Source organism: Grus americana, chromosome 27 (assembly GCF_028858705.1).
Source record: "Grus americana isolate bGruAme1 chromosome 27, bGruAme1.mat, whole genome shotgun sequence".
NCBI classification, from domain to species: domain Eukaryota; kingdom Metazoa; phylum Chordata; class Aves; order Gruiformes; family Gruidae; genus Grus; species Grus americana.
This window is the reverse complement of record NC_072878.1, coordinates 3,442,493-3,454,596: the sequence shown is the minus strand read 5'-3', so window position 1 is coordinate 3,454,596 and position 12,104 is coordinate 3,442,493.

Sequence of the window (12,104 nt, the reverse complement as noted above, 5' to 3'; positions counted from 1 at the left end):
GCATGGACACTGAACCTCATTGGTGAAGGCAGAAGACCCCTCACGGGGAGGTGCCATATCGGTTGCCTTCGCTTACATCTGTTTTGCTCAACTTCTGTAGTCTGTGATGAGACAAACATAGAACATCCTCCGGTTGCCTTCCATCCCAGATGAGCTGCTGGAAGACCAAATGAAGGAGATGATGGATGCTTTGGGTGATGGTGAAGCCCTATGCCTGCTGGAGGTGGCCTTCCACACTGCACTTGCTCTGGCCTCATCCTCGAGCCACATCACTCACCTCCTCAAGAACATCTGCTTCAAGCGCTATGTGGTGAAGGGGAGTCACAAGGCCGAGGTTCACAGCTCTCTCCACCCCACTGTCCTGGCACAATGTGTCCTGGCAGACAGGCTTTGTTTTGTCTGCTTGTTGCTTTGTAGATCATTGTTCCTCTTCCTTCTTGTTCCTTGGGCTGAGAAATAACTGCGACCATTCATTGAGTCTACTTCAAATGTGGATGAGATGTATGATCTACCTTGCTGCCTCGCTTGGTCCCCATTCCCTCACCAGAAGTTTCTCCCTGTTGACAGTGGCCATGCAGGAGGACCCTTCCTCCCCACTGCTTTGCCTTAGAAGCAGAATTGTTCCTCAGATGGGTAGGAAGCGAGGTAGGAAGATGGTTACCCCATGCCTCACTTTCTATCACGTTTCCTTTCCAAGGGGTCCTACCTTCCCACCATGCCTAGAGACCTGCTTTTTGATGAGGAGACCTGGAAAACTGGTGCGATGGATAAGAGTAAGTATTGGGGAATTGGCAGAATCTCGCTGCTCCTGTGCATGGAGGGGACCCACCAGAAACTGATTGAGATTGGCCAGGGGACAGACGGAAGGGATCAAAGACTCCTGAAGGCCATCTCTGTCCTTCTGTTGAGTCCTTCATGATCTCCACCTGGGTGGAGAAACTTCGGGTCCCTTTTTGAAAAGCTCTGTGAGAGGCATGTGGTGGGGCTGGATGCCAGGAGCTAGGAGCCAGACCTGTATCCCTCTTGGTGAGCTTCTGGCCACGTTCCTGTCACAGAGGGTGTTGTGGGAGATAGCTGACTAACTGTAACCTCTTTCACATGTAGCTTGCCAGTGTGGCTCGTACTGGATTGTCACTGACATAAGTGTTGCCTTCGGGATGGTGGTCTCTGCAGCTCTGTCGTCTTGTGCTTCTCATCGCAACCCTGTCACCTCCACAGGAAAAAGTCAGGCTTGGAATGAGTTTCTCAGGTTTTCTTCTAGCTCCCAGAGGTGCTCATCCCCTTTGCACCACCTTGAAACACATCTTGGCCTCTTGGCCTGGCTGTTTCTACTGGGTGGTCACTGTAGATGCTCCTCCTACTGCCCTGCTTCCCTCCTAATGTGGACTCCAATGTCACCTCCGTGTCAAGCCGTCCTTCACCTGCAAGAGCAGCTGCAAAGCTCAGAAGCCAGCTGGGCTCTTCTCCCAGCCAGCTGGGCTCTTCTCCCAGCAAGGCACTAGGTTAAATGGACCTGGGATTTGTGTCTCCCCTTGGGAGCAGTGCCATGAAGCGGGTGCTTCCAGGTCTTGGTCACTCTCATCCCCAAATCAATGCCTAGGCATGTCCCGTTGACTGTAGGAAGAACCTGGTTGTCCTGGAGATGTTTGCTCATAGGCACACATCTCCTCCTGCCTGTTGTTAGCTGTTGAAATGACCCCATGTAGAAAGCCAGGTGGAGGCCATGGAAACCTGCTGGGTGCCCCCAGCTTTTGCTAGATGCCATCAGCACCCAGCTGGGCTTCCAGTCTTCTCTCTCACTCCACCCTCTTGTGTCCAAATGCAGCATGGACTTCCCATGGAAGTGAAGACATGCAAGTGTGGTGCTGCCGTTGAGGGAACTGACCACAAACCTGAGACAGGCCTCATGCAGAAAGAAATGAAAGTCAGTCCTCCTGGCTCCACAGCCCCAGAGGGCTTCACCCGTCCACTCAACCCTCCCGCAGAGCCACAGGCATGGGGAAAATACCATGGCTGGCCAAGGCAAAGGTCTATGTGTCCTGTGGTCCCATCGTGGGACATAGGAAAAGACGTGGTGGGTAATTGCTCTTTCTGAATGTGACACCGAGGATAAAAGAGAGAAAGGGTCCATCCTGGAGAGCCCTCTCTCATGGAGAAATGAGCTGGAGAGGTGCCTGTTGCCTGCCTGCGTTGGTCTTGTGAGAGATTTTCTCCATTCATCCCTCCTGCTGGGGATCTACACTGACAAAGAGGTCTACCATGCTGTAAGGGGCATTCAGCCTAGTTTGGGAGGAGATCTTCCTGAGAGCCTAACAGAGGAACCTGCCCTGTGTTCCAGGCATTTCTAGACCTGATGAAAGAGAAATGGGAGGATATGGAAGAGTTCTTCTGGGGCCACCTTCGGAAAGACGTGGTGTGCCTGGCAGAAGCACTCAGCAGGAACACACAAGATGCCATGTTGCCTGTTCCTCTGTTTCTACAGCACCTGAGATGGAACAACCCTGCAGGTAGAGTGATGCTGGGAAGCTCTGGGAAGTCACCAACAGGTTTGCGGTCGTTAGGTTTTAACCGGGACTGGTGTCATTGGTTCCTCCTTCCCAGGACAGTCTCCATGCCAGGAAACCAATGAGAAGACAAGGAGGACCATGAGGGCGGTGAGCTCATCCAAAGCGCTCAGGCCAGACCAGCTTGAGGCCATGAGCAGATTGGGAGATAGTTTGCTCCAAGTAGGCATCTGTGTCATCCTTTCTGCTCTCGGTTCCTCTTATTTCTACGTCATCGTACTCCTTGCTGTCAAGGAATCCAGCAGAGCTCTGGGCAGACCTCAGGGTCTACAGAGAAAAGCTCACGTATTCCTTTGTGTCTTCTACAGACAAGAGTGTAGTCTTGAGCATCCTGCAGGAGGAAAAGGACCGAGAAGATTGGGAAACCTCCTTCAAAGCCCTGGCTCAGCCCTTCTTCCAGGTACGCGTGTGCCCAGCTGCTGCTCACAGGTATCACGTACCCAAAGCACCGCTTTGCTGGTGGTCGCGTCCATTTCCAGACACATCCGCTGAGCTCAGGGTGTTCCCACGTGGAAGAAAAGAGATCTGTCCCCTCTTTTTTGAGCTGGGACCTCGTCCTGCTGTGGTCTCCTGCTCTGCTCCTGCAGACAGCTGGCTTCCTGGGTGCTTTTTATATGCCGATTCAGATCCCCCTTGGAAACCAGATGGGTTTCTTCCCTTGGAGAAAATCACCTGTAGGTTTCTCCCTGGGCAGTTCTGTTCTTGTCCCTTTGGTGGCAAGTTCTCACCATGCCCCCCACTTCTCCAGAGCCCTCGTTGCTTTTCTTTGCACTAAGACCCCATGAATCCCCTCGGGCTGCTTGGGCAACGAGGGGTGGCTCCTAACGACCCTGGGTTCTTGCAGGAATGGGAGCAGAGCCTTCACTCTGTCAAGGAGCGGCAGATGAATGAAGGTCCCCATGGCTCCCCCAGAAGGGGAGCTGTGGGGGGGCAACTGGGAGATGTGATGTGGTGCGCAGTGCTCCCAGTGCCCCCCAGTGCTCAGCAGTGCCCCTCGATGCTCCCAGTGCTGCCCCAGTGCTCCAAGTGCTTCCCCATAGCTCCCTCCAGTGCCACCCCAGTGCTCCCAGTATGGGTCCTTGGCTCCCCCAGTGCTCCCAGTGACACCCCAGTGCTCCCAGTATGGCTCCCTGGCTCCCCCAGTGCTCCCAGTGACACCCCAGTGCTCCCAGTATGGCTCCCTGGCTCCCCCAGTGCTCCCAGTGACACCCCAGTGCTCCCAGTATAGCTCCCTGGCTCCCCCAGTGCTCCCAGTGCCACCCCAGCCCCGCCCCCTCTCCCCAGCCCCGCCCCCTCTCCCCCTCCCCTGCCGTGACTCTGCCCCCTGCAGAGCGCGGGAGCCCCACCCGCTGTCGCGCATGCGCGGTCGGACTGGCGGGGAAGGCGCCGCTGCAGCCGAGACCCGGTGGGCGGCTCCGTCCGGTACGGGGAGGGGGTGGGGTGGGGGGGTGTTGGGGGGGTCGGGGGGATCGGGGGTGTTCCCGGGAGGGGGAAGGGAGCGGGGGTGTCAGCGGGAGGGGGAGGGTGTGTGTAAGGCAGAGGAGTGGGGGGAGGGGTCTGTGAGGGGAGGAGGGAGGGGGAAGCTGTGAGGGGGGAGGGGCTCAGTGAGGAGAAAAGGGGCGGGAACATGGGTGGGAGGGGGCGGGGCTGTGAGGGGAGAGGGAGGAGTTGTGGGTGAAGGGGGTGTGGCCTTGAGGGGAGGGGTGTGGTCATGAGGGCAGGGGGTGGGGCCACAAGGGGAGCAGGGGTCATGGGGCAGGGAGCAGGGTTCTGGCTGAGAGGGGGTGGGGCTGTGAGAGGAGGGGCGGGGCTATGGGGAAAGGGGCGGGGCCATGGGGGAGCAGGGGGCTGCCAGGGTTGGGGGATCCGGAGGGGGAAGGGAGCTGGTGGGGGAGGGGGAGAGGGGTCTCCCCCCTACCTGGGTGCACACGTGAGGCACACGCGTGTTCGTGTGTGTGTGTGTGCACCCGCAGGCGTGTGGCTCCCTGTCAGCACCACCGCCCACCTGGCCCCATTGCCAGGGGACTCCACCAGTGCCCCCCACCTTCAGGGACACCTGCCTGGGGGCTCCACACACACCCACCACGGCCACAGCCACCTCGCCGGGGGCTCCACTGACAGCCCCCATGGCCGGGAGCTCCGTTGGACAGCACCATGCTGTGTCTGAGCCCCAAAGGCTCCCTAAATCAGTGTGTTGGATCCCCAAAGCTCCCAAACTCTGAGCCCAAAACCTCCCTACACTTGCCGGGGGCTCCACTGACAGCCCCCATCGCCAGGAGCTCCGTTGGACAGCACCACGCTGGCTCCTAAGGGCATCGACCACCACTATCACCGCAGCCACCAGCCTCTCCTCCATCACTTCCTGGGGAGGGGGCTCCCCAACGGGGCTCCCCATCCTCTGCGTGCTACCTTGATCTGTGGGGATCACAAAGGCTGCAGAGGACCCAGGAGAAGCCTTGTCCTCTCTCTGGTCACAGCTGGACCTCAGTCATCCAGCTCAGCCCCAGGTGAGGAGCTTTGTCTGGGAGTGACTTGTGGGGTGAGAGCTGGCAGATGGGTGGGGGAGGTTGTCCCAAGAACATGTCCTGGTGGTGTGGTGTAACCCAGTAGGCAGCTCAGCCCCACACAGCTGCTCGCTCCCTCCCTCCCTCCCTCCCAGCAGGATGGGGAAGAAGAATCCAAAGGGTAAAAGTGAGTGAACTCGTGGGGTGAGATGAAGGCAGTTTCACAGGTAAAGCAAAAGCTGCGCACACATGCAAAGCCAAATCAGGAATTCCTTCACCACTTCCTAGCAGCAGGCAGGGGTTTAGCCCTGGGCAGGAAAACAGGGCTTCATCAGGAGTAACAGTTGCTTGGGAAGACAGAAGCCATCTTCCAAACATCCCCCCTTTCCTCCTTCTTCCCCACAGCTTTTTTGCTGAGCACAACCTCATGTGGTCTGGAATATCCCTTTGGTCAGATGGGGTCAGATGTCCCAGCTGTGTCCCCTCCCAACTCCTTGCCCACCCCCAGCCTACTCACTGGCGGGGCAGGGTGAGAAAGAGAGAAGGCCTTGACGCTGTGTAAGCACTGCTCAGCGACAGCTAAACCATCGGTGTGTTATCAGGACTGTTTTGGTCACAGATCCAACACACGGCACCGTATGGGCTGCTATGGAGAAAATTAACTCCATCCCTGCCACAACCCGTGCAATAAAGCCCATCCTCCTCCTGGCACGCCAGTGGCACGCAGCAGAGAGGAGAGTTTGGGCACACTGGAGGGGCTGTTGCATCCCACAGGCCTTTGATCCCATCTCTTGTCACTGCCCGACTGCAGCCAGCCCCCAACCCCCACCTGCCCGGATGGGCTCCCAGCAGCAGAGACATGTTGGTGCAGGGGGCAGACAGGGATTTTGGAACAGGACTGGGGAGAAAGGGTTGAATGCTTCCCAGGACAAGAGGCGAAATCTCTCTCCTCTCTCCCCAGCTGTGCTGTCTCCTGCCTGATGTCATAATGCACCTTCAAATGATGCGGGCTGATGTCACAGGGGGATGCCCCACATCACAGGGAGGTCTCCCCAGCGCCACGTGGGTGCTGGCATTTCCCGGCGAGGCCTGGGAGCTGCTGGGCACTGCTCAGGGGCTCTCCACTGCTGCCCTTCGGAGCTGCTCCACAGCCAGGAGCAGGGTCAGGAGGCAGCGGGGCTGTGCTGGGGGACCCTCGCTGACAGGCAGAGCGGAGGCACGTCAGAGAGGAGTTTTGGGAGAGGAGCTGCGAAGAGCATCCCCTTCCCTGAGCTGAGGGCAAGCAGCCAGCGTGATGGAGGGCTGCTGCACCGTGGCCGTCAGCTTGGAGCTGAGCAGCTCGCTCCCCACGCTCCTGCGGCTCTCCACCAGGGGTAAGGGGTTTGGGAGCTCCTTCCACAGGGGTTGCGCTGGGGCTGTCCGCTGTCAAAAGCTGCGGGGGGTGGCTGGACAGGGCTGGGGGCTGCCACAAGAACCCTGCCCGAGGGTCCCACATGGCTCGGGGGACAATGTAGCAACCAGAACTCCCGGCTGCCCTCAGCCCCCAGGCTCCTATGGGCATGGCTTGGTCCCCTGGTGAGGGGGGCCACCCAGGGCCAGCTTTTCCTGGGAGCTGGTACCTCTTGGGGTTCTGGCTCTGGGATGAAAAGGGGTCCTGCATCCCAGGGGCTGGGGTGTCCTTCAGCTCTCACAGGGCTCTCGTGAGGCAGCTGGAAATGCCTCTGCTGTAAATCAGCCCTCGACTTTGAACTAGTCTCCTCTGGGAGAACCTCTGTTCCTTCCCTCTGGAGCCTCTTGTGCTGCCAGGCTGGCAGATCACATCCTGGGCTCTGGGGTGCCATCCCTTTCTGGGGGTTAGGTGGCCACAGCCCTGATCCGGAGCCCTTCCCACGTCCCCATTTCTGCTCCAGCCCTGCCCCGGGAGCAGAGTAAGGCGGGCAGTCTGAAACGGGGCACAGCCCCCTTGCCGAGAGACTGTGAGCTGGCTGGCCTGGAGCCTGACCCCTCTTTCCCTTGCTTTCCAGAGGTTGTGGCTATCTGGGACGCTGTGTCCGCGTACATCCTGACACAGATGAAGCTGGACAAGGTGGGTTGGCCTCTTGGTCTCTCTTTGTCCTGGACAGCCTGGGCGCTGGGGAGCGATCCCTCCCTGAGCATCGTGGCCGCACACCGAGACGGCCTCATGTACCCACAGCTGCTGCTTGGTCAACCAGGAGAAAAATCAAGCCTGGACCTAGTCTGAGGAAGTATTCAGTGCACGATGGGGCTTCACTCTTCCCTGTGGTCAGAGTGGAGAGACCAAGCAGAGAGATGGGGGATTATGCTGGGTCCATACCAGGGGCAACGGCTGGGAATCAGTCCCAGGTGTATTCCCTGGGCTGGAAATGTCTGGGATTTTCTCTGGCCAAGGGATGTGAGCAAGTATTTTGAGGAGGGGAAGAAAACAAATGGAGAACATGGGCCTGTTGCAAAGTTTTCACTTTACCCATCTCTGCAGTACTCACTCATCAGCCTTTGGTCTTTTTTCCTGGGCAGGGTGTCCTGCTCACAGGACTTGGGACCTTCGCTGTGCTCCGAGAGCAACTCCAGGGCAAAGAAGCGGCATATGCGGTTCGAAGACCAGTCTTCCAGCCGGACATCGATGCGTTGCATCTGCAGGAGCTGGTCTTCCCTACAGTGGTTATCCCTGGTGAGAAGGCAGTGGCCACCCTCCACTTTCCCCCTCCACGTCTGGGGGAGGATGTGTGCTCTCTGCTCTTTGGCAAGGGCTGGGAGATGTCGGGAATGGCCTCCAAAGGTCGGGGGACAGCTTGAGCTCCCCCAAAACAAACCACTCCCCGAGAGCTGTTTTATAAACGACCGTTTCCCTGGCATGTTGTTACGAATCTTACACGGAAATTTGGCCTGCTGTGGCAGTGACGATGTTCCTCCTCCTCGCAGGCAATGTCAAGATCCAGCCGCTGAACTACAAGTGGCTGTCGCGAGCCACCTGCTTCCCGCAGCACGTGGTGGCGGAGTGCGTGCGAGAGACCATACGCTTGTACTCGTTCCAACTGCAGAACGGGCGGCGCCTCGCCTTCGCCTTCAAGGACATTGGTGTTCTGTCCTGCAAAGACGACGTCCTGTGCATGCAGTTTTATTACAACTGTGTCACAGGGCTGGAGAGGAAGGCCAGCCGGATTGCGCTGCTTCGCACGGTAAGTTGCTCAGGTCTTGAGGGCTGCTTCCGTTCTTTGGGAGCTTATTGAAGGGTGAGCAACCCAATCGCCCTCGGCCAGCCTGGACATGGCAGGCCAGTCAAACACCTTTCCCCACGCTCACCCCCGCTGACTTCTCCATTAGCAAAGAAAGTTTCTTCTGAGTTTCTGGGTCCTTGCCCTGCAAAAAGCCCGGCACTGTTATTGCGCAGTCTCAGCGTTTGCCGTGCAGCTTCTCCAGAGCAGAGCAAGGGCTAACGCTCATGGAGGAGGATTTGGAAGACTGGTTTGGAGAAGTGGCTTTCTTTTGGAGCGGGAGACAGGTCTGCTTCCTTTGGGAGCCAAAAGAGAACTGCCTTGGAAACCTTCTGACAGCTCCGTGTCACTTTGCAGAGGCTGTGGATGCCGGGTGCAGAGGTCTCCGGTGGAGCAACCACCGCTCGGGGGATGCAGGCTGCACCTGCCCAAGCGTTCCCAAGGTCAGTGCCTTTCCTCTGCAGCCCTCGACCAACCAAAGTCCTGAAGTGACTGGTTTCTGGTTAAATAACGCTGACGTGGGGCTACGCATGTGTTCTCCTGGACCGACCGGGCATCGTGATCGCATTTCTCACGCCCAGCCTGCCGTCCTTCCCATCAGAGAGAACCAGCTGCACACGGAGAGGACCTTAAGCTACATTTTCTGGTGTTGGGGGCAGATTGCCAAGAAAACCTGTGCACGGCCACCAAGGAAAAGGGATGCCGTGCCTCGCACGACAGTCAGGAGGATTAGTGCTGGGGAGCTGCAGAGGGCAGGGGTCACCCTTCTTCAAGCCTGTGTCCCCATTTGCTTTCCAGGTTTAAGTTCATTGTGATCAGCAAATCGGTGGCCAAGGCGTTCTCCACCTGGCACAAGAAGGCTGCAGGAAAGCACAGGATCAGCAGAGGTACGGGAACAGGTCCCGCTGTCCAGGTGGGCCCTGCCCCACACTGGGTGACCGCAGCCCCGTTAAAACGCACTCCCCACGGGGCTGCTCTGAAGAGCTTCCTTCTTTCCCAGCTTCCCAGGGGTGTCCTGACAAGCTGCTGCAGAGGCGTGTGAAGCTCTCCCTGCCCGTACTGCCAAGCCAGGGGCCAGGCACCAGGCAGCCAGACATGGAGAAGAAGACTTCTGCCAGGTGAGACCCTTGTGGGAAGAGATGAAAGGGGTCCTTGCACTCATGTAGGAGAGACATCCCGTTTGGACACTGGCTGTAGGGACTCGGGAAGGTCCCTGGCACAGGCCCCATGCTTTGTATGAGCTTCTTTGCCCCATCGCAGGCCCCGTAGTGGGGAAGGTGGCGGACGTTGAGTGCTCCCCACATTACTTTGCTTGCCCTTACAACAGACCTGAGGGGCAGTCCTCTCCCATCCGTCCGATGGGGCTCAGGAAAGGCTCCCCCTTGCCATGGGAAACGGCCCCACCTCCCCCGCTTCTTCTGCCAGCCTGGGGAGCTTTGATACCCGATGAAAGTGGGAGACCAAATTGCCCCATGCTCATGCCGACTCCTCCTGGTGTCTCTTTGCAGCGTGCTCCCGCCATGTCCAGGCAGCTCCCCCAAGACAAAGGAGGCAGGCAGGCAGGAGCCATTTCCTCCAGCCAGGCCCACCGCTGCAATCCCGTCCTCCGAAGGCTGCAAGAGAGCGCTGCAGGTACGTGCTGTGCCTTGCTGTAACTACCGTGCCGCTGAGACTCGGCTAAAGCCTCTTTGTGCAGAGAGCCGATCTGAAAGGATCCCTTGGCATGTGTTTGTTGTAACCTGCCTGTCACCCCCTTCAGATCTTCTTCACAAAAAGGAAGGTGCTACACACCCTTCTCGCCTGTTATTGCCCCGGGGGTTCATAGACTCATAGAATCATTAAGGTTGGAAAAGACCTCTAAGATTATCAAGTCCAACCGTCAACCCAACACCACCATGTCCACTAAACCATGTCCCAAAGTGCCACGTCTACATGTTTTTTGAACACGTCCAGGGATGGGGACTCCACCACCTCTCTGGGCAGCCTGTTCCAATGCCTGACCACTCTTTGGGTGAAGAAATTTTTCCTAATGTCCAATCTAATCCTGCCCTGACACACCTTGAAGCCATTTCCTCTCATCCTCTCGCTTTTTATCTGGGAGAGGAGACCAACACCCACCTCACTACAACCTCCTTTGAGGTAGTTGTAGAGAGCGATCAGGTCTCCCCTCAGCCTCCTCTTCTCCCGACTAAGGTTGCCATGAAACACTTTATTCTGGCCAGGGGCTATGGAAAATGTCCAAGTCCTTCCTAGGCGCTTGGCAGTGGAGGTCTTTGGTCACTCAGCCGTGCTCGCCATGCGTTGGCTTGACTCCACGGCCCCTGACCTGGTAGGGGCAAAGCGCTGCTGAGGCAAGGGGCACCACCACGGGTCAGAGCCGAAGGAAGCTGCTGCAGGAGCTGAGGCTAATCCTGCCTGCTGCTGCATTTCCATCCCCTCCAGGAGGTCTGGCAGCTGTCTGCAGAGTGGGAGCAAGTGAAGACCCGGTGGCAAGAGCGACGACAGCAAGCGAAGGCAGAATGGGCGGCGTGGGAAGCCTGGGCTGCAGGGGAGGATCGCCAGCCACCCCAGGTACGGGCAGTGATTGACACCGCTGAGAGCAGCAGCGACCCTCTCTGTCGGGGGTCTCCAGGGGGATGGAGCAGGACTGACACCCAGCTGCAGGGCAGGGGTTTGCTGCTCATCCCCGTGGGGGAGAGATGGGCAGCAGGATCCGAGGGGCAAAAGCAGCCATCAGCCGTGGTGACGGGCATGTGGTGCTTAGTCTCCCGGCTCCCAGGTCCTGCTGCAGGCTCCTTTCAAGAGGTCCTCTGGGGAACGGCACCTCTGTCTGCCGTCTGGTTTGCTGAGAGCATCTCCTCCTTGGCAGGCACTCGGCACTGGAGGCCCTTGGATTCCCCACCCTCCGGCCCAGCCCAGGAGAAAGGAGGTCAATGAGAGGTGGAGGAGGGCGGAAAACCCTCTCCCAGCAGAGGAGATGGCAGCAGCAGCCCAGCTGAAGAGACTCCAGCCAGAGTAAGTGTGCGCTGGCTCTGGACGCAGCCTGGGGCAGTCGAGCAGCCATGACCCCGCAGAGATGTCCAGGTCCCCCATCCCTGCATCCGGGGCTTGCGTAGGACAGAGGCTGAGGGACGATGTTTCCCTGTTGTTGCAGCCACCTTTCCCCACGAGCGGTCCAGGTCCTCAACAGGCTGGAGCCGCACCAAGCGCGGAGGAACATTTTCAGGCACGTCACTGAGAACAACAGGCGGCGTCAAGAGCGGCAGAGGCAGCTCCCCTGGTAAATACCTCCAAAAAGGCACGGTGCTTCCTCCGGCTGCAGGGCCCATTCCTCCATGGAGGGCAGCCCTGGGGGGAAAGAGGCCATTTCTCTGACAGCCCTCGTGTGGCAGAAGCGGGTTTTGGAGGGTGGGTTTGGGCTGGACCTCCCTGACACCCAAGGGGCACTGCCTGGGCACCCAGAATTGGCTTTCCATGTGGGATGTAAAAGTCCTGTCTGAAGACAGAGGGATCCCTCTGATGGCTGGCTCTCCCCTTTCCAAACAGAGAGCACGTCGTTCCCTTGCAGAGTCCTGCCCCAAGACACCTTGCCCTGAGGGGGGACACCTGTATGGGACATCCAAGGTCTCAGCTCCACCTGACTCAGCCCCAGGCTGACCAGCTGCACCTGGGACCTTCTCCTGGGCTTGGGCATCAGGGGCCTCTCCCACTGAAGTGACACCTTGAAGCTTCATAGCAAGCAGATGCCATCATGGGTGGCCTGAGCTACGCCTGCAGGATTTCTCTGCCTTCTCTCTGTCCAT